This window comes from Oncorhynchus mykiss, chromosome 6, assembly GCF_057628025.1.
Source record: "Oncorhynchus mykiss isolate SJ-2025 chromosome 6, ASM5762802v1, whole genome shotgun sequence".
Lineage (NCBI taxonomy): Eukaryota > Metazoa > Chordata > Actinopteri > Salmoniformes > Salmonidae > Oncorhynchus > Oncorhynchus mykiss.
In genome coordinates, this window is record NC_143027.1 from 29,542,934 (window position 1) to 29,565,954 (window position 23,021).

Here is a 23,021-nt window from a genome sequence, read left to right on the forward strand (position 1 = left end):
TTACTTCACGGGATTGCCCAAGGCAACAAATGGGATTCTATCAGTATGAGAGGGACCAACAAATAGATAAATTAATCTCTGGGTATCTATCCTTTAAGGAAAGCAGTTAGGGAGAATGAGGAAATCTAAATATTGATATGGTTTAATGTGGTGATGTGCCTGGCGTTGATACTCAAACAGAAATACACTACATTGCCAAAAGTATGTGGACACCTGCTCGTCGAACATCTCATTCTGAGAATATGGGCCTTAATATGGAGTTGTTCCCCCCTTTGCTGCTACAATAGACTCCACTCTTCTGGGAAGGCTTCCCACTAGATGTTGGAACATGGTTGCTGAGACTTGCTTCCATTTAGCCACAAGAGCATTAGCAAGGTCGGGCACTGATATTGGTCGATTAGGCCTGGCTTACAGTCGGCGTTCTAATTCATCCCAAAGGTGTTCGATGGAGTTGAGGTCAGGGCTCTGTGCAGGCCAGTCAAGTTCTTCCACACCGATCTCGACAACCCATTTCTGCATGGACCTCGCTTTGTGCACCGTGGCATTGTCATGCTGAAACAGGAAAGCCACAAAAATGGAAGCACAGAATTGTCTAGAATGTCATTGTATGCAGCAGCATTAAGGATTCCCTTCACTGGAACTAAGGGGCCTACCGTGAACTATGAAGAACTGCCCCAGAACATTATTACTCCTCCACCAAACTTTACAGTTGACTCTATGCATTGGGGTAGGTAGTGTTCTCCTGGCATCCGCCAAACCCAGATTTGTCCATCGGACTGCCAAATGGTGAAGCGTTATTCATCACTCCAGAGAACACATTTCCACTGCTCCAGAGTTCAATGGCGGTGAGCTTTACAACACTCCAGCTGACTCTTGGCATTGCGCATGGTGATCTTAGGCTTATGTATGGCTGCTCAGTCATGGAAACCCATTTCATGAAGCTCCAGATGAACAATTCTTGTGCTGACATTGCTTCCAGAGGCAGTTTGTAGTGAGTGTTGCAGACAATTTTTTTTTTACTTCAGCACTCGGCGGTCCCGTTCTGTGAGTTTGTGTGGCCTACCACTTCGCGGCTGAGCCGTTGTTACTCCTAGACATTTTCACTTCACAATAACAGAACTTACATTTGACCGGGGTAGCTCTAGCAGGGCAGAAATCTGACGAACTGACCTGTTGGAAAGGTGGCATCCTAAGACAGTGCCACGTTGAAAGTGACTGAGCCCTTCAGTAAGGCAATTCTACTGACAATGTTTGTCTATGAAGATTGCATGGCTGTGTTCTCAATTTGATACACCTGTCAGCAATGGGTGTGGCTGAAATAGGCGAATCCACTAATTTAAAGTGGTGTCCACATACTTTTGTATATATAGTGTAACTGGCTGGTTGTGTGATTCAATTGTTTTCATATTTGCATATCCTCCGAATCTCTCGCTCTCTCTCCTGTAACAGTGTGTGATTGACATTGTGTGTGTGAAAGAATGGCACAGATGTGTGTGAATTCCCAAGGTCTCTGAATGCATGTTTTATAACTGTGCTTCAGAAGGGGGGGAGAGGGGGATACTGCAGCCACACAGCAGCACACTCACAGTCTGTCAGGGAAACCATGTGTGAAACGACAAATCAGACACACAAACACACACAAATGCAGGTATAAACAACGATAGACACACACACACACAACACTTCGATAAAAACAACTGTGTGATATCTCTTACACCCATGGGCTTTCCCTAGGGGTGGCTTAAAACGCTGAGTGTGATTCTAGACTCATGAAATCCAATTCCTGTAGCTGACATTGTTGATGTCCACATGGACTAACTACCAACACATCCACGAATTCCACCAGGTCAAACACCTTAATGTTATTGGTGTAATCATTCCCGGTGTACCTGCAGAGCTAGAGTGGTGCTGTTCAAGTGAAAGCACTGAGGTAAACAGAATAAAGGAGATTAGATCCCAACAACAGCATCATTTATCACTGTGAACATCTATTATTCATCTCTCTCTCTCTCTAGCAAACAAAATATACCTAGTGTGCACATAAATTACCCAAATTATGCTTAATACAGTGAGCTCCATAGGTATTGGGACTGACACCTTTTTTGCGGTTTTGTCTCTGTACTCCATCACCTTGGATTCAAAATTATAAAATGACAATGAGGTTAAAGTGGAGAATGTCAGCTTTAATTTAAGGGTATTTTCATCCATATCGTGTGAACCCGTTAAGAAATTATTGCACTTTTTTGTAGATAGTCCCCCCCATTTTAGGGGACCAAAAGTCACTTATATGTGTACTAAAGTAATCAAAAGATTTGTATTTTGTCCCATATTAGTAGCACACAATAATTACATCAAGCTTGGGACTCTTCAAACTCATTGGATGCATTTTCTGTTTTGGATGTGTTTCAGATTATTTTGCCCAACAGAAATGAATGGTAAGTAATGTATTGTTTCATTTTGGAGTCACTTTTCTTGTAAATAAGAATAGAATATGTTTCTAACCACTTCTACATTAATTTTGATACTACCTTGACTACGGATAGTCCAGAACTAATCGTGAATAATGATGAGTGAGAAAGTTAGTCGCGCAAATCATACCCCCAAGACATGCTAACCTCTCAATATTACAATAACAGGGAACGTTAGCATTTTTGGGGGTTCAAGATTTTTATTAATGTCGGGGGAGAAGGGCTTTGATCAGGGACGTGACCAATAACCTGATGGTCACTCTGACAGAGCTCCAGAGTTCCTCTGTGGAGAATCTTCCAGAAGGACAACTATCTCTGCAGGACTCCACCAATCAGGCCTTTATGGTAGAGTGGCCAGATTGAACTCTTTGGCCTGAATGCCAAGTCTCATGTCAGGAGGAAACCTGGCACCATCCCTACAGTGAAGCATGGTGGTGGCAGAATCATGCTTTGGGGATGTTTTTCAGCAGCAGTGACTGGGAAACTAGTTAGGATCGAGGGAAATATGAATGGAGCAAAGTACAGAGAGATCCTTGACGAAAACCTGCTCCAGTGCGCTCAGGACTTCAGACTAGGGCGAAGGATCACCCACCATCGTGACAACAACTCTAAGCACACAGTCAAGACAATGCAGGAGTGGCTTCGAGACAAGTCTCTGAATGTCCTTGAGTGGCCCAGCCAGAGGCTGGACTTGAACCTGATCGAACATCTCTGGAGAGACCTGAAAATAGCTGTGCAGCGAAGCTCCCTATCCAACCTGACAGAGCTTGAGAGGATCTGCAGAGAAGAATGGGAGAAACTCCCCAAATACAGTTGTGCCAAGCTTGTAGCATCATACCCAAGAAGACTCGAGGCTGTAATCACTGCCAAAGGTGCTTAAACAAAGTATTAAGTAAAGGGTATGATTACTTATGTAAATGTGATATGTAAGCTAAACATCTCTTTTTGCTTCTTTAAATGTGTAACGGTTCTCTTGTGGTGAAGTAGAGGCGGACCAAAAAGCAGCGTGGTTGTTATTCATTTTACTTTAATAAATAAACTGTACATGGAAAAACTAACAAAACAACAAACGTGCGAAAACCTAAAACAGTCCTATCTGGTGCAAACACAGAGACAGGAACAATCACCCACAAACACACAGTGGCACCCAGGCTACCTAAGTATGATTCTCAATCAGAGACAACTAATGACACCTGCCTCTGATTGAGAACCATACTAGTCCGAAACATAGAAATGCCCCAAAACATAGAAAAAGAAACATAGACTGCCCACCCAAGTCACGCCCTGACCATACTAAATAAATACAAAACAAAGGAAATAAAGGTCAGAACGTGACAGTAACCCCCCCCCCCCCAAAGGTGCGGACTCCGGCCGCAAAACCTTAACCTATAGGGGAGGGTCTGGGTGGGCGTCTGTCCGCGGTGGCGGCTCTGGTGCTGGACGTGGCCCCCACTTCACCATAGTCTTAGTCTGACTTATTGTCCGCTTCCATGGCCTCCTAACCACGGCGACCCTTCTCAATGGACAGAGGGGCAGCTCGGGACAGAGGGGCGGCTGCTCGCGACAGAGGGGCGGCTGCTCGGGACAGAGGGGCAGCGGCGCCTCTGGGCTGAGGGGCAGCGGCGCCTCTGGGCTGAGGGGCAGCGGCGCCTCTGGGCTGAGGGGCAGCGGCGCCTCTGGGCTGAGGGGCAGCGGCGCCTCTGGGCTGAGGGGCAGCGGCGCTGGCGGCCCCTGGCTGACTGGCGGCCCCTGGCTGACTGGCGGCCCCTGGCTGACGGGCGGCACTGGCGGCTCCTTGCAGACGGGCGGCACTGGCGGCGCTGGGCAGACGGGCGGCTCAGGCGGCGCTGGGCAGACAGGCGGCTCAGGCGGCGCTGGGCAGACGGGCGGCTCAGGCGGCGCTGGGCAGACAGGCGGCTCAGATGGCGCTGGGCAGACGGGAAGCTCCGGCAACGCTGGAGAGGAAGGCTCTGGCAGCGCCGAACAGGCGGGAGACTCCGGCTGCGCTGGAGAGGAGAAAGGCTCTGGCAGCGCTGAAGAGGCAGGAGACTCCGGCAGCGCTGGAGAGGAGGAAGGCTCCGGCAGCGCTGGACAGGCGGGAGCCCCTGTAAGGATGAGCCGGAGAGACACCCTGGTGCGGGGGGCTAACACCGGAGGGCTGGTGCGTGGAGGTGGTGACGGATAGACCGGACCGTGCAGGTGCACTGGAGCTCTTGAGCACCGAGCCTGCCCAACCTTACCCGGTTGAATGGTCCCGGTCGCCCTGCCAGTGCGGCGAGGTGGAATAGCCCGCACCGGGCTATGCAGGCAAACCGGGGACACCGTGCGCAAGGCTGGTGCCATGTAAGCCGGCCCAAGGAGACGCACTGGAGACCAGATGCGTAGAGCCGGCTTCATGGCACTTGGCTCGATGCCCACTCTAGCCCGGCCGATACGCGGAGCTGGAATGTACCGCACTGGGCTTTGCACCCGCACTGGGGACACCGTGCGCTACACAGCATAACACGGTGCCTGCCCGGTCTCTCCAGCCCCCCGGTAAGCACAGGAAGTTGGCGCAGGTCTCCTACCTGGCTTCGCCACACTTCCTGTGTGCCCCCCCCCAAGGACTTTTTGGGAATGACTCTCGGGCTTCCATCCACGCCGCCGTACTGCCTCCTCATACCAGCGCCTCTCCGCCTTCGCCGTCTCCAGCTCTTCTTTGGGGCGCCGATATTCTCCAGGCTGTGCCCACGGTCCTTTACCATCCAACTCATCCTCCCATGTCCATTCCTCTTTCGCTGCTGTTGCTGTTGCCCGTTACCACGCCGCTTGGTCCTGTTGTGGTGGGTGATTCTGTAACAGTTCTCTTGTGGTGAAGTAGAGGCGGACCAAAAAGCAGCGTGGTTGTTATTAATTTTACTTTAATAAAGAAACTGTACATGGAAAAACTAACAAAACAACAAACGTGCGAAAACCTAAAACAGTCCTATCTGGTGCAAACACAGAGACAGGAACAATCACCCACAAACACACAGTGACACCCAGGCTACCTAAGTATGATTCTCAATCAGAGACAACTAATGACACCTGCCTCTGATTGAGAACCATACTAGGCCGAAACATAGAAATGCCCCAAAACATAGAAAAACAAACAGACTGCCCACCCAACTCACGCCCTGACAAATTACTGATGGGCTATATACAGGTGGAATGATTGGTAAGCTGCTCTGACAGCTGATGCTTAAAGTTAGTGAGGGAGATATAAGTCTCCAGCTTCAGTGATTTTTGCAATTCGTTCCAGTCATTGGCAGCAGAGAACTGGAAGGAAAGGCGGCCAAAGGAGGAATTGGCTTTGGGGGTGACCAGTGAAATATACCTGCTGGTGGGTGCTGCTATGGTGACCAGTGAACTGAGATAAGGCGAGGCTTTACCTAGCAAAGACTTATAGATGACCTGAAGCCAGTGGGATTGGCGACGATTATGAAGCGAGGGCCAGCCAATGAGAGCATACAGGTCACAGTGGTGGGTAGTATATGGGGCTTTGGTGACAAAACAGATGGCACTGTGATCGACTGCATCCAATTTGCAGAGTAGAGTGTTGGAAGCTATTTTGTAAATGACATTGGGGAAGTCAAGGATCGGTAGGGTGGTCAGTTATGCTGCCAAACATACCCTCGTATAAGTGAAGAATGCTTTGTTGCGAAATAGGAAGCCGATTCTAGATTTAATTTTGGATTGTAGATGCTTAATGTGAGTCTGGAAGGAGAGTTTACAGTCTAACCAGACACCTAGGTATTTGTAGTTGTCCACATATTCTAAGTCAGAACAGTCCAGAGTAGTGATGCTAGACGGGCAGGCAGGTGGGGGCAGCGATCGGTTGAAGAGCATGCATTTAGTTTTACTTGCATTTAGGAGCAGTGGGAGGCCACGGAAGGAGAGTTGTATGGCATTGAAGCTCGCCTTGAGGTTTGTCCAAAGAAGGGCCAGAAGTATACAGAATGGTGTCGTCTGCGTAGAGGTGGATCAGAGAATCACCAGCAGCAAGAGCGACATCATTGATGTATACAGAGAAGAGAGTCGGCCCGAGAATTGAACCCTGTGGCAGCCCCATAGAGACTGCAAGTGGTCCGGACAACAGGCCCTCCGATTTGACACACTGATCTCTGTCTGAGAAGTAGTTGGTGAACCAGGCGAGGCAGTCATTTGAGAAATCAAGGCTGTTGAGTCTGCCGATAAGAATGCGGTGATTGACAGAGTTGAAAGCCTTGGCCAGGTCGATGAATACGGCTGCACAGTATTGTATTTTATCGATGGCGTTTAAGATATCGTTTAGGACCTTGAGCGTGGCAGAGGTGCACCCATGTCCAGCTCGGAAACCAGATTGTATAGCGGAGAAGATACGGTGGGATTCAAAATGGTCGGTGATCTGTTTGTTAACTTGGCGTTCGAAGACTTTAGAAAGGCAATGTAGGATAGATATAGGTCTGTAACAGTTTGGGTCTAGAGTGTAACCTCCTTTGAAGAGGGGGATAACCGCGGCAGCCTTCCAATCTTTAGGGATCTCAGACCATACGAAAGAGAGGTTGAACAGACTAGTAATAGGGGTTGCAACAATTGTGGTGGATAATTTTAGAAAGAGGGTCCAGATTGGCTAGCCCAGCTGATTTGTAGGGATCCAGATTTTGCAGCTCTATCAGAACATCAGCTCTCTGGATTTGGATGAAGAAGAAATGGGGTAGGCTTGGGCAAGTTGCTGTGGGGGGTGCAGAGCTGTTGACCGGGGTAGGGGTAGCCAGGTGGTAAGCATGGCCAGCCGTAGAAAAATGCTTATTGAAATTCTTGATTGTCGTAGATTTATCAGTGGTGACAGTGTTTCCTAGCCTCAGTGCAGTGGGCAGCTGGGAGGAGGGGCTCTTATTCTCCATGGACTTTACAGTGTCCCAGAACTTTTGGGAGTTTGAGCTACAGGATGCAAATTTCTGTTAGGAAAGCAAAGGCTAGCTTTTTCAATCTGCCTGTGTATACTGGTTCCTGACTTCCCTGAAAAGTTGCATAGCGTGGGGGCTATTCGATGCTAATGCTGTACGCCACAGGATGTTTTTGTGCTGGTCGAGAGCAGTCAGGTCTGAAGTGAACCAAGGGCTATATATGTTTCACAGTGATGAGGGGTGGTCGTTTGACCGAGGACCCATTACGGACACAGGCAATGAGGCAGTGATCGCTGAGATCCTGGTTGAAGACACCAGAGGTGTATTTAGAGGGCAGGTTGGTCAGGATGATATCTATGAGGGTGCCCGTGTTTACGGATTTAGGGTTGTACCTGGTAGGTTCCATGATAATTTGTGAGATTGAGGGCATCTAGCTTAGATTTTAGGACGGCCAGGGTGTTAAGCATATCCCAGTTTAAGTCACCTAACAGTACAAACTCTGAAGATAATTGGGGGAAATAAAATCACATCTGGTGTCCAGGGCATAGCTGGCGGCTGAGGGGGGTCTATAACAAGCGGCAACAGTGAGAGACTTATTTCTGGAAAGGTGGGTTTTTAAAACTAGAAGCTCGAACTGTTTGGGCACAGACCTGGATAGCATGACAGAACTCTGCAGGCTATCTCTGCAGTAGAATGCAACTCCACCCCGTTTGGCAATTCTATCTTGGCGTAAAATGTTGTAGTTGGGGATGGAAATTTCCGAATTTTTGGTGGCCTTCCTAAACCAGGATTCAGACATGGCTAGAACATCAGGGCTGGTGGAGTGTGCAAAAGCAGTTAATAAAACACACTTAGGGAGAAGGCTTCTGATGTTAACATGCATGAAACCAAGGCTTTTACAGAACACAGAAGTCAACAAATGATAGCGCCTGGGGAACTGGAGTGGAACTGGGGGCTACAGGGCCTGGATTAACCTCTACATCACCAGAGGAGGAGTAGGATAAGGGTACGGCTAAAGGCTATAAGAACTGGTCGCCTAGTGCGTTGGGGACAGAGAATAAAAGGAGCAGATTTCTGGGTGTGGTAGAATAGATTCAAGGCATAATGTACAGACAAGGGTATGGTAGGATGTGAGTACGGTGGAGGTAAACCTAGGCGTTGAGTGACGATTAGAGAGGTTTTATCTCTGGAGGTGCCAGAAAACCTAGGTGAGGCCTCCACATGTGTGTGGGGTGGGATGAAAGAGCTATCTAAGGCATTTTCTGTGGGTCTGGGGGCTCTACAGTGAAATAAAACAGTAAAAACTAGCCAAGACAGCAGTAGACAAGTCATATTGACATTAGAGAGAGGCATAAAGCAATCGCAGGTGTTGATCAGGAGAGCTAAGACAACCGTGGGTAAATGGCGATGAATAGGCAGAGCGGGTCAGCTTGTCATTATGAGGTATTGCGTGTAGATTGATGAGTGAAAAAAAACAATTTAATCCATTTTAGAATAAGGCTGTAACACACCAAAATGATGAAAAAAATCAATACACTGTATCATTTCAAATCCAAAGTGCTGGAGTACAGTGCAAAAAACAAAACAAATGTCTCTGTCCCAATACTTTTGGAGCTCACTGTATATGATGAGGCCTGGCCAAGTTGTTTTCTCTGGTGTGCTCTCATGATGCTAGACATTGAGCAGTCAATTCAATGGTTATGATGTGAGCCCAGTGATAGAGGTTGATAGTGAGTGGATGTAATGATTTAGCTGGACTGGTCACTAAGGACATCAGGGTCTATTCCCAGGTGGGCTTTGGTCTCTACATCCTGGTGAGAGAAATATCCTACAACATACATTTGATTATACATAAAAACAGGAGCCAATCAAGTAACCCCATTCACTAAACAAAAGCCTGCTATAAATATTACAGCCTCGATTACGGCCTCGAGTCTTCTTAGCATTTAATTTGACAAGATCCAAACCTCCTATGGCAGATTGGGAGAACGTCAGTGTTTATGACGCCTATGTTCTCTGTAGACTGTAAAACATCTCACAGGGTTAAATACAAAACAGAAGAATCCCAGGCTTATGTGTGTTGCAGTAAAACACAAAGCCTGTTCTGTCGTCTGCAGTATCAGAACACACCCGAAGGTGCAGCGGCGTGACAGGGAGGCCACTTACAATGGGTAAAATAGGGGAGGGAACAGTGGAAAAATCAAAGGCTTTCTGCACCAAAGCCGCACGGCTGTCACTGAAAAGCAATACAGACACAGCTACAAAAGATACAATTAATAAATGGAATTACAGTTATAAAGCGCGGGAGGGGCCCCTGCTGCAGTCAGGGATGGACCCTTCAAGAGGGAGACAAAGAGAGAAAGGGAAAACACTACAAGGAAGACAACACAGCACATTCATTAATTGTTTATGAGGAGGTTCACAGACACAGGCAAACAGAAGCTGTGATGAATGATCTCATTTGTGAAAAGAAGAGAGAACAGAGAACCCTCCCAGCTCCTCTGCCATCCAGCACCTCCCCACCACTGAGACGGATGTTAATCCATTCCACACCGCCATTTTCCATGTTAACGGGTAACTGTTTGGATGGTACCCCCAGGTGGTCAAGCTAACATACTGTTGATGTATATACTGTATGGCCAAATAAACTACTCACAATGTCACTACACGGGGTTACACCAAGCTGTCATGTCCACGGTACTGATTAAGGAAGCTATCCCTCCAAAACATGTTTACAACCCTGCTTACAGATAGAAATATGTGCACACATTCACAAGTTCTGTAGGCTATATTCATACATGCACACACAGACAAATCACAGACACACACCACCTAAATCCCTGGATTCCCTCCCCTATTGGCAAAGTAGAGAGTGAAGCATGATTAGATTATGAAACATTAATGACGAGGCCTGCCTCTCCTCAGTCTGCTGGGCCCATAAGGGCCTCCCATTACTCCATATCTGCACTGGGCCTCGCCACTACATTCATATGGAGAAATTAGACAAATACAGCGTGATGTTTATTAAAGAAAGACGTGCCCCCTGACGGCTGAGTGTGTCTTCACTGTTTCCCTACCCCAATAATGGAGAGCCGGCTGGGACCATGACCACTACAGCCCAGTCCAGGAGAGAGGATAGAGATACAGAGAGAGAGATAGGGGGGAGACAAAGAGAGAAAAGGGGGTGGAGAGAGGTGACAGAGAGAGAGAAAGAGAGAGTGGGGGTGGGGGTGTAGAACGAGAGCGATGAGTAACAAGGGGAAAACCATTACAGACAAAGCTACTGACAAAGAAAAAAGTTTTGATTACTTTCCTTAGATCTTTTTGACTAATCACGCCATAATAACCTCTTAAAAATAAGCCATTATAGAGAAAATGGAATGTAGCCGTGCCAACAACTGTGCTGGTGATGACCGTTCCCTATGGGAGTGCTGTGACAGAAGAGAGATCGCAGTCTGCAGTCTGTAGTTTGCAGAGGAAGGAACAATGGATGGCCATGCAGATACACTTCTACCTGGCTCTGCCTTCCCTACTGCTCCTTCACAACCAATATAACTATCTACTCTTAATACTGGTCCAGTAATGCTGTTGGAGCAATCTCTCCATCCCATAGACTGCATGAGCAAGGTTAGATCCATATATGCAACAAAAACATCCTCATATTGCAAAAAGGAACAGTAAGAGGGGAATTCCCTGGAATATAGTAATCTATATCTAAATCATTCTAGAGCAGGGGGGGGGGTCCTCCATTTTCTAGCATGAGAGCTACTTTTAAATTATGAAATGTTCCGATTTTTGTATTTTTCTGAATTCTGTTTTCTCAGTAAAATTTGTTGGAATTTTTTCTGCATTTCATAGAGAAACAGTCCACGTCAATGCTTTAAATCACATCTGAAGACCATTTTTGAGGGCTGGAAATAACCAGACATCTTGATTTGGGTGTAATATTGCATTTTGCGAGAGAGGAATGTGCTGGTCTAGCAATGCTTTTACTGCTGCATATGTCATGACAGAGTTTGCAAAACAAAGCCCACCCAACTGATACAAACAATCATGATATAATTCTGCCAGGTAAGCCTACTTTGCAGTTACATTTAATTGAGAAGGTTTTGGGGAAAATATTTCTGTCTACCCAGAAGACATTTATCATTATAGCTAACTGGCTACACAAAGTGAATTATAGACAAACACGTGCACCACACAGACATACAGAGACAATATTGCTGGAAATTAATTGACAGATATTGTGTAATGTTTGGCCTTTTAAGCCAATTGTGGCTAACTAGGGGTGGGATAATGTCAATGTGGATTTGACTGGATAGTAGCCGGGAGCTTGAGGTGTCTGATACTTGTGCATTTTGTTTAGGACAATTTGCGGTGGAGCTACTCATAGGTGGGCTGCGAGCTACTGGTAACTCGCTATCGACCAGTTGGAGACTCCCGTTCTAGAGCACATGAAAATGTATTAGGCATGCAATAACAAAAGTTATATCTAACTTAATATCGTCACAAGATTCAGCTATAGCAGATGACTATGAAAAGCTGGCATAATTTGGCAGAGAGAGCAGAGCCAGTGTGAGGGGGCATCCAAACAGCGGGAGTAGATGGGAAAACTCCATTTAGCCGGAGGCATCTGTTTGGAGGGCCTTGTGGCATGCCTACACATCCCAGCCCCCTGCCACGAGGGGAAGGCATCCCCGTAGAAGAGAATGCAGTTGGGGGGGGGGGGGGGGTTCAGATTGACACCTATGCTGTGAATAATGCATGACCTTGTAAAAGGGCCTTTGCGAAAGAGCCATCCTGGGAGCTGCCATAATGAAAATGCCACAAACGCTGCAGAGGCCCTAATTAGCATGACCTTAAGCATGTCTGTAACATCCATTGTATGTATACACACACTACAGCAGATATGTTACATAGATCAGTGCCTCTTCCATAAAACTAAGCATAAGGTATATTCACATAAATGATGTACTGTACTATATGGTAAAACAAATGTACACTGTATTTGCTTGAAATATACATTTTCCCTGGCAAACATTATCTACAGCGCATTACAAAAGTATTCATTCCCCTTGCCGTTTTTCCTATTTTTTTGTCTTATTTGTTTGTTTCACAATAAAAAATATTTAGCATTGTCAAAGTAGTAGGCATTTTTGTGTAAATCAAATTATACAAACCCCCACAAAATCAATTTTAATTCCAGGTTGTAAGGCAACAAAATAGGAAAAATGCCAAGGGGGTCAATACTTTCGCAAGCCACTGTTGGCCTATTTTTACCAATGACATGCCACTGACTTTAAACAAAGCCTGTGTGTCCATGTATGCTGATGATTCAACTATATACGTGTCGGCAACCATAGCTAATGAAGTCATTGAAACTCTTAAAAGGAGTTGCAGTCTGTTTAGGAATGGGTGGCCAGTTATAAATTGGTCCTAAACATCTCTAAAACTGAGATCATTGTATTTGGTAAAAATGATTCCCTAAGCGCAAGACCTCCGCTGCATCTGGTAATGAATGGTGTGGCTGTTGAACAAGTCGAGGAGAATAAATTAAATTGGTGTTACCTTAGATTGTAAACTGTCATAGTCAAAGCATATACAGTGCCTTAGGAAAGTATTCAGACCACTTTACTTTTTCAGCATTTTGTTAGGTTACAGCCTTATTTTAAAATGGATTAAATTATTTCCCCCCCATCAATCTACACACAATACCCCATAACGACAAAGCAAAAACAGTTTTTTAGAAATTAATGCTAATTTATTACAAATAAAAAATGGAAATATCACATTTACATAAGTATTCAGACCCTTTACTCAGTACTTACCAGAGATGTTCGATCGGGTTCAAGTCCGGACTCTGGCTGGGCCACTCAAGGACATTCAGAGACTTGTCCCAAATCCACTCCTGCGTTGTCTTTACTGTGTGCTTAGGGTCATTGTCCTGTTGGAAGGTGAACCGTCGACCCAGTCTGAGGTCCTGAGTCCTCTGGAGCAGGTTTTAATCAAGGATCTCTCTGTACATTGCTCCGTTCATCTTTACCTCCATCCTGACTAGTCTCCCAGTCTCTGCCGCTGAAAAACATCACCACAGCATGATGCTGCCAACCCCATGCTACAACGTAGGGATGGTGCCAGGTTTCCTCCAGACGTGACACTTCGCATTCAGGACAAATAGTTCCATCTTAGTTACATCAGACTAGAGAATCTTGTTTCTCATGGTCTGATAGTCTTTATGTGGCTTTTGGCAAATTTCAAGCAAGCTTTCATGTACCTTTTACTGAGAAGTGGCCTCTGTCTACCATAAAGGCCTGATTGGTGGAGAGCTGCAGAGATGGTTGTCCTTCTGGAAGGTTACTCTCCGAAGAGGAACTCTGCAGCTCTGTCAGAGTGACCATCAGGCTCTTGGTCACCTCTCTGATCAAGGCACCTTCTCCCTGACGGCTCAGTTTGGCTGGGCTGCCAGCTCTAGGAAAAGTCTTGGTGGTTCCAAACTTCTTCCATTTAACAATGATGGAGGCCACTGTGTTCTTGAGGAACTTCAATGCTGCAGACATTTTTTGGTGCCCTTTCCCAGATATGTGCCTCAACACAATCCTGTCTCGGAGCTTTACGGACAATTCCTTTGACCTCATGGCTTGGTTTTTGCTCTGACATGCACTGTCAACTGTGGGACCTTATATAGACAGATGTGTGCCTTTCCAAATCATGTCCAATCAATTGAATTTACCACAGGTGGACTCCAATGAAGTTGTAGAAACATCTCAAGGATGATCAATGGAAACAGGATGAACCTGAGCTCAATTTCGAGTCTCATAGCAACAGGTCTGAATACATATGTAAATAAGGTATTTCAGTTTGTTATTTGTAATACATTAGCACACATTTCTAAAAAACTGTTTTTTGCTTTGTCATTATGGGATGTTGTGTGTAGATTGCTGAGGATTTTTGTATTTATTTAATCCATACATAACACTGTAACGTAACAAAATATGGAAAAAATCCAAGGATCTGAATACTTTCCAAAGGCACTGTAAATTCAATGGTTGTAAATATGGGGAGAGGTCTGTCTGTAATAAAGATGTTCTGCTTTTTGACACCACACTACACAAAGCAAGTCCTCTTGTCTTATATTGATGATTGTCCAGCCATGTGGTCAAGTGCTGCTAAGAATGACCTAGTTAAGCTGCAGCTGGCCCAGAACAGAGTACGTCTTGCTCTTTATTGTAATCAGAGGGCTAATATAAATGCTATGCATGTCAGTCTCTCTTGGCTAAGAGTTTAGGAGAGACTGACGGCATCACTTATTCTTTTTATAAAAAACATGAATGTGTTGAAAATTCTAAATGGTTTGCATAGTCAACTTACGCACAGCTCTGACACACACACTTACCCCACCAGACATGCAACCAGGGGTATTATCATAGTCACCAAATCCAGAGAAAATTCAAGAAAGCGCACAGTATTATATAGAGACATTATTGCATGGAACTCCATTCCATCTCAAATGAACAGCAAACCTAGTTTTTTTTTAAACTGATGAAGCAACACCTCATGGCAGAACGCCTCTCCCCATTTGATCTAGATATTCTGTGTGTATGTATTGATATGTAGGCTGTGTGTGCCATTTTTAAATGTATGTACTACTGTCCTTGAGCTGTTCTCGTCTATTAAAGTTCTGTATTATGTCATGTTTCATGTTCTGTGTGGACCCCAGGAAGAGTAGCTACAGCTAATGGGGATCCTAATAAAATATCAAAGATATAAACACACAACAAACACAAAGACACTGACAGAAACTGCTTTGGCAAATAAAGAACTCCACATCCTCCCCATGCCTTTACTCCCAGCAAAATAACTCCTGTGGTCAATTGTGTCTCCAATTATTTGCCTTGTGTGCCTTAGTCAAACCCGCGGCAGGTTGAATGAATTGTATATGCCATTGAGAGCAGATGTGACAGTTTGATGTCCCGCCATAAATGTCTTCTATCTGATATGCACACTGCACCAACTCACAGTGAATATTAATAGCAGAGTCAAGCACTGAATGCCTCCGAGCTGAGTGCAATCTGCTAACAAATACAACCTTCTGCTAGCAAATACAACCTGCAACTGAGAACACAGGAATGAAACATCAAACATCACTTCACAGTAGACTTGTGTCATTTGCTAAACTTAACCTATCCATTTTTGTTGAGTGTTTCTGACAGCAGCACTAAGCAGGACATTTTCACACAAGATTAAAAGCTGTCAATTGTCTGTCTAACACTGTGCTGTTGAATGAGCAATACTGGTGGCGGTGGGGGGAGGGGAGGGGGGGGGGGGGGGGGGGTCAGTCTATTGTCCACATCTGACAGAGCATCACAAGTAGTTCAGCCTCTCTGCAAAATATAACTGTTTGCTTCCTGTCTGTGTAATAATCTATCATCTTTAAGAAGTCATTTCTCTTTGATTACAAAAGGTGCAATATCTCTCATCCTCCCACACCCATCCAGCTCTCTCCTACATCCCTCTCTGATTGGCAGGGCAGGAAGTGGCTCCCTGTGAGTGACAGGAGCATGGTTTTGGGACTGTTGAAGTCCCTGTCCAGTTGTCACCAGTGTCCCTGGGACGTTAGTGGAATATGACCCACCACCCCTCCCTGCTGGCCATCCACACCCTTATGGACAGCTCTGACCATTCACCTCCATTGGTGAGACTCAGGCTCTTTATTATCTGCCACATCCAATAAAACCCTCTTTAGGAGAATGAAACCCACCATTGTTTCCTCTTCTGGTGGTAGATAAGAGAGGGGGAGACAGCTGTATCAGATTCCCTTCAGCTGGAACACAAAGCTAGGGGCCTATCAGCACAGAGAGCTAGTGGCCTGTCAGCACACAGAGCTAGTGGCCTATCAGTACACAGAGTTGAGGGCCTATCAGCACACAGAGTTGGGGGCCTATCAGCACACAGAGTTGGGGGCCTATCAGCACACAGAGTTGGGGGCCTATCAGCACACAGAGTTGGGGGCCTATCAGCACACAGAGTTGGGGGCCTATCAGCACACAGAGTTGGGGGCCTATCAGCACACAGAGTTGGGGGCATATCAGCACACAGAGTTGGGGGCATATCAGCACACAGAGTTGGGGGCCTATCAGCACACAGAGTTGGGGGCATATCAGCACACAGAGCAGAAGGTGGAGTAGCCTTTTTAGCCATGCAGATCTAACTAATCTGGAGAAGACATCACAGCATGGTACAATACACCCAAGTGGCAGCAGTAAGGAAGTTGTATTTACTAGTATAGTCTGCTCCAGTATACAGAGTTGCACTATAATTTTGCCTGCCTCTCCCTCCAGTCCACAGCACGGTGTCTCTCAGTCAAACACCAGAATACATCAATAAGCCAGTCATCCCTGAGTTTCCATCCAGGCCAATACAAATACACTCTGTTCCTGATATCCCACTTGACCTATACTAGAGCATTGGCTTTTTCCATTGGTGTTGGTTTGATGGAGTCTGAGTGCGTTTGACATTAGCTATCTGGCACAGATAGTCATTGTCAATGGAGGGGGATCAAATGGATGAGCATATAGGCCGCAAATGGGCATGCATGGATAAAGATGAGAAATGGCAGTGCAATTTCAAAATGAGTTATGTTTAATCTGGGTGAGATCAACAACGACCAGAGTGGGAGCAATACGACGAGAGGCTCCACCGTAATCATTACCATTTAGCTGCAAAGTGCCCATCCTCATCTGTGAAGGGCCAGCTCTCCGATACACATCTACTCCATTCAATTCCATGTATCTACACTGAGTGTAAAAAACTATGACAGACTGACCAGGTGAATCCAGGTGAAAGCTATGATCCCTTATTGATTGATGTCTATCAGTGTAGATGAAGGGGAGGAGACAGGTTTAAGAAGGATTTTTAAGCCTTGAGACAATTGAGACATGGATTGTGTACGTGTGATATTCAGAGGTTGAATGGGCAAGACAAAAGATTTAAGTACCTTTGAACAGGGTATGGTAGTAGGTGCCAGGCGCACCGGTTTGTGTCAAGAACTGTAGCGCTACTGGGTTTTTCACACTCAACAGTTTCTCATGTGTTTCAAGAATGGTCCAGCCAACTTGACACAACTGTGGGAAGCATTGGAGTCAACATAGGCCATGTTTTGTACACTCAGTGTATACTGGCCTTTTTTACAATGGTATTACTTTAGGAAAGACTGTTGACCCCATTTGAGCAAGCCTTGGTCAACTGTTAAAATGCCAATGTGGTTAAATGTCTGCAAAAATTTACCAGTGGCACACCGGGCCAGTACCAAGTGAAAACTACTGAAAAAAATACTGTCCCGGGCCAAGATCATAGGAAAGCAAGTTATGCACGCAGCATTTTAATCGTGGGTTTTACGTGTAGTCTGGGCAAGAACCTTATATTACAGCCAACCATCAAATCTGAAAATACAACGGATTATTTGGAAAACAAAAATAAAAACCCTCCTCCCTCTCAATGATGACATATATCCTATATTATAATAACTATGTGTGTGTATATATATATATATATATATATATATATATATACACACATTTGAAGTCGGAAGTTTACATACACCTTGGCCAAATACATTTAAACTCAGTTTTTCACAATTCATGACATTTAACCCAGTAAAAATTCCCTGTCTTAGGTCAGTTAGGATCACCACTTTATTTTAAGAATGTGAAATGTAAGAATAATAGTAGAGAGAATTATTTATTTCAGCTTTTATTTATAATGCCTTTAAATTGTTTAACTTGGTTCAAACGTTTCAGGTAGCCTTCCACAAGCTTCCCACAATAAGTTGGGTGAATTTTGGCCCATTCCTCCTGACAGAGCTGGTGTAATGGAGTCAGGTTTGTAGGCCTCCTTGCTCGCACACGCTTTTTCAGTTCTGCCCATATATTTCCGATAGGAATGAGGTCAGGGCTTTGCAATGGCCACTCCAATACCTTGACTTTGTTGTCCTTAAGCCATTGTGCCACAACTTTGGAAGTATGCTTGGGGTCATTGTTCATTTGGAAGACCCATTTGCAACCAAGCTTTAACTTCCTGACTGATGTCTTGAGATGTTTCTTCAATATATCCACATAATTTTCCTGCCTCATGAAACCATCTATTTTGTGAAGTGCACCAGTCCCTCCTGCAGCACAGAACCCCCACAACATGATGCTGCCACCCCCGTGCTTCACGGCTGGGATGGTGTTATTCGGCTTGCAAGCCTCCCCCTTTTTCCTCCAAACATAACGATGGTCATTATGGCCAAACAATTCAATTTTTGTTTCATCAGAACAGAGGACATTTCTTAAAAAAGTACAATCTTTGTCCCCATGTGCAGTTGCAAACCGTAGTCTTGCTTTTTTATGGCGGTTTTGGAGCAGTGGCTTCTTCCTTGCTGAGCGGCCTTTCAGGTTATGTCGATATAGGACTCGTTTTACTGTGGATATAGATACTTTTGTACCTGTTTCCTCCAGCATCTTCACAAGGTCCTGTGCTGTTGTTCTGGGATTGATTTGCACTTTTCGCACCAAAGTACATTCATCTCTGGGACAGATCGCAACCCCTTCCTGAGTGGTAGGCCGACTGCGTGGTCCCATGGTGTTTATATTTGCGTACTATTGTTTGTACAGATGAACGTGGTACCTTCAGACATTTGGAAATTGCTCCCAAGGATGAATCAGATTTGTGGGGGTCTACAAATTTTTTTCTGAGGTCTTGGCTGATTTATTTTGATTTTCCCATAATGCCAAGCAAAGAGGCACTGAGCTTGAAGGTAGGCCTTGAAATACATCCACAGGTACATCTCCAATTGACTCAAATGATGTCAATTAGCCTATCAGAAGCTTCTAAAGCCATGACATCTTTTTCTGGAATTTTCCAAGCTGTTTAAAGGCACAGTCAACTTAGTGTATGCAAACTTCTGACCCACTGAAATTGTGATACAGTGAATTATAAGTGAAATAATCTGTCTGTAAACAATTGTTGGAAAAATTACTTGTGTCATGCACAAAGTAGATGTCCTAACCGACTTGCCAAAACTATAGTTTGTTAACAAGAAATGTGTGGAGTGGTTGAATAACAAGTTTTAATGACTCCAACATAAGTGGATGTAAACTTCCGACTTCAACTGTAAATATCATTGTTTAAAATGTAAAATTCCACGCCAGAAATAAGCCCAATAACATATAGATGGAAATCTGTATCTTTAGGGCCTGTACATGGTCCATATTATTAGGCAGGTGTGCTATTTTATGCAATAAGCATTATCACATGGTCTGATCCAGCATCGTGACTGCATCTGCATTGTTTACCCCAATGGGCTAATCATTAGCTAGATCACAGACACGAAATATGATCATGTTGCTTATTAAACGTCCTAAAAAAACTACCACTGGCACTAATAAAATCATGTGATTTTTACAGTGTTTCTAAACACAGTGTAGGCTAATTGTGTGAATTGTACAGTTCTTTTATTAATCAAAATGACGCCGAACAAAAACAAATAACACTACAAAAACAAACCGTGAAGCTCAAAGGCTATGTGCCCTAAACAAAGTCAACTTCCCACAAAGAAAGGAGGGAAAAAGGGCTACCTAAGTATGGTTCCCAATCAGAGACAGTGATAGACAGCTGTCCCTGATTGAGAACCATACCCGGCCAAAACATAGAAACACCAAATCATAGAAAACAAAACACTGAATGCCCACCCCAAACCACACCCTGACCATACCAAATAGAGACATTAAAAGGCTCTCTACGGTCAGGGCGTGACAATATAGGTCTACCGTTTATGTATTTGAATTGCCACCGTGCTTCCCGTGGTTACTTTTTTGTATTGTCATGCCAGACACTGAAGATTGTAAAACACTGCCAATTGTGCAAAAACTTGGAGTAGACAAATAAATCATACAGCACTTAAACCTTAGGATTCCTCTTTTCAATAATTGCCATCAAAACTGTTGGATATTACCGAGATTGCATTTAGGAATGTTGTGCTGTGACAGCAGAACGATCTGGCTTTAATGGCCAGATTCTGACTCTTATAATCTCCACCCAGCGCAGCCAGAAGAGGGCTGGTCACATGTCAAAGCCTGGTTCCTCTCTAGGTTTCTTCCTAGGTTCCAGCCTTTCTATGGAGTTTTTCCTAGACATCGTGCTTCTACATCTACATTGTTTGGTCTCTGGGGTTTTAGGCTGGGTTTCTGCATAAGCACTTTGTGACAACTGCTGATGCAAAAAGGGCTTTATCAATACATTTGATTGATTGATTGACTGGTCTTATTACAACATATATTTTGCACAGCAATCAGCTGTGTGAGGAGTTGTGCTGCTCCTGCCACCTGATATTCAGCTGATAAATAAAATACATAACTTATGAACAGCTTTGGGAATTAATCTATTTTTAAATAATTATATAGGTCTAGACTACAGAATATCATTATTACAACAATTTCCTGGTTGCAAAAACTCTAATAATTTGCCTAATTTCAGTTTATGTTACAAAACAAGCAAGTATAGTGTTGACAATTATTGTACCATCTAAACTAGAGGTCGACCGATTATGATTTTTCAACGCCGATACCAATACCGATTATTGGAGGACCAAAAACCGCCGATACCGATTAAATTGGCTGATTTTTTTATTTTATTTGTAATAATGACAATTACAACAATACTGAATGAACACTTATTTTAACTTAATATAATACATAAATAAAATCAATTTAGCCTCAAATAAATAATGAAACATGTTCAATTTGGTTTAAATAATGCAAAAACAAAGAAAGTAAAAGTGCAATATGTGCCATGTAAGAAAGCTAACGTTTAAGTTCCTTGCTCAAAACATGAGAACATGTGAAAGTTGGTGGTTCCTTTTAACATGAGTCTTCAATATTCCCAGGTAAGAAGTTTTAGGTTGTAGTTATTTAGGAATTATAGGACTATTTCTCTCTATACCATTTGTATTTCATATACCTTTTACTATTGGATGTTCTTATATGCACTTTAGTATTGCCAGTGTAACAGTATAGCTTCCATCCCTCTCCTCACCGCTACCTGGGCTCGAACACATCGACAACAGCCACCCTCGAAGCAGCGTTACCCATGCAGAGCAAGGGGAAGAACTACTCCAAGTCTCAGAACGAGTGACGTTTGAAACGCTATTAGCGTGCACCCCGCTAACTAGCTAGCCAGTTCACATCGGTTACACCAGCCTAATCTCGGGAGTTGATAGGCGTGAAGTCATAAACAGCTCAATGCTTGAAGCATTGCAAAGAGCTGCTGGCAAAACGCACAAAAGTGCTGTTTGAATGAATGCTTACGAGCCTGCTGGTGCCTACCATTGCTCAGTCAGACTGCTCTATCAAATCATAGACTTAATTATAACATAATAACACATAATAAAATTATGGCAAATTAGTTCGCAATGAGCCAGGCGGCCCAAACTGTTGCATATACACTGACTCTGCGTGCAATAAACGCAAGAGAAGTGACACAATTTCACATGGTTAATATTGCCTGCTAACCTTTCTTTTAGCTAAATATGCAGGTTTAAAAAATATATACTTCTGTGTATTGATTTTAAGAAAGGCCTTGATGTTTATGGTTAGGTACACGTTGGAGCAACGACAGTCCTTTTCCGTGAATGCGCACCGCATCAATTATATGCCATGCAGGACACGCTAAATAATCTAGTAATATCATCAATCATGTGTAACTAGTGATTATGATTGATTGATTGTTTTTTATAAGATAAGTTTAATGCTAGCTAGAAACTTACCTTGGCTTCTAACTGCATTCGCGTAACAGGCAGGCTCCTCGTGAGGCAGGTGGTTAGAGCATTGGACTAGTTAACCGTAAGGTTGCAAGATTGAATCCCTGAGCTGACAAGGTAAAAATCTGTCGTTCTGCCCCTGAACAAGGCAGTTAACCCACCATTCCTAGGCCGTCATTGAAAATAAGAATGTGTTCTTAACTGACTTGCCTCGTTAAATAAAGTTGTAAAAAAACAAAAAAAAAACATTTAAAAAATAAATAAATAGGCAAAATCGGCATCCAAAAATACAGATTTCCGATTGTTAGGAAAACTTGAATTCGGCCCTCATTAATCTGCCATTCCGATTAATCGGTCGACCTCTAATCTAAATCGCTTTGAAAAAACTTTTCAATAACCAAAAATATCAGCTTTTTGAAGCTGGTGTACAAAACCAAAAGACACAAAAACAAAACTTACTAACGGGAAGCATATAAATAACGCACATAATACAGATCTACTGCTTCTTAGACTTGCTTTCAATGAGAATTACAGATCTATAATTAACATTTCTATGTGGATTTGGTCAGGTCACCCAAAAGGTATATATTTTCAGCTTTAACCAACAAGTGATGTGTAAATAATGATTGTGTCTTCTTGACAAGCAAGAAGCTCCATAGTGTAGGCCTAGGTAAACATTTATTTGCTAATAATTCATTACTATATGAAGCCTTGGGCAAATAAGTGTAATTTTGTAAAAGCCAGATCTCTATAGCAAGACCCATCATTCACCCAGGTTTCATCAAAATCGGGCCAGTGCTGACTGAGTTATCGCGTGTGACCCGTACGAACGAACGGACGGACAGATGACAG

The 23,021-nt window shown here is 44.1% G+C and overlaps 1 protein-coding gene across 1 annotated transcript in view; it reads right to left on the reverse strand.

The window, feature by feature from the left end:
- LOC110526490 (tetratricopeptide repeat protein 28) overlaps positions 1-23,021 on the reverse strand; it is a 317,670-nt gene that overhangs the window by 235,508 nt on the left and 59,141 nt on the right.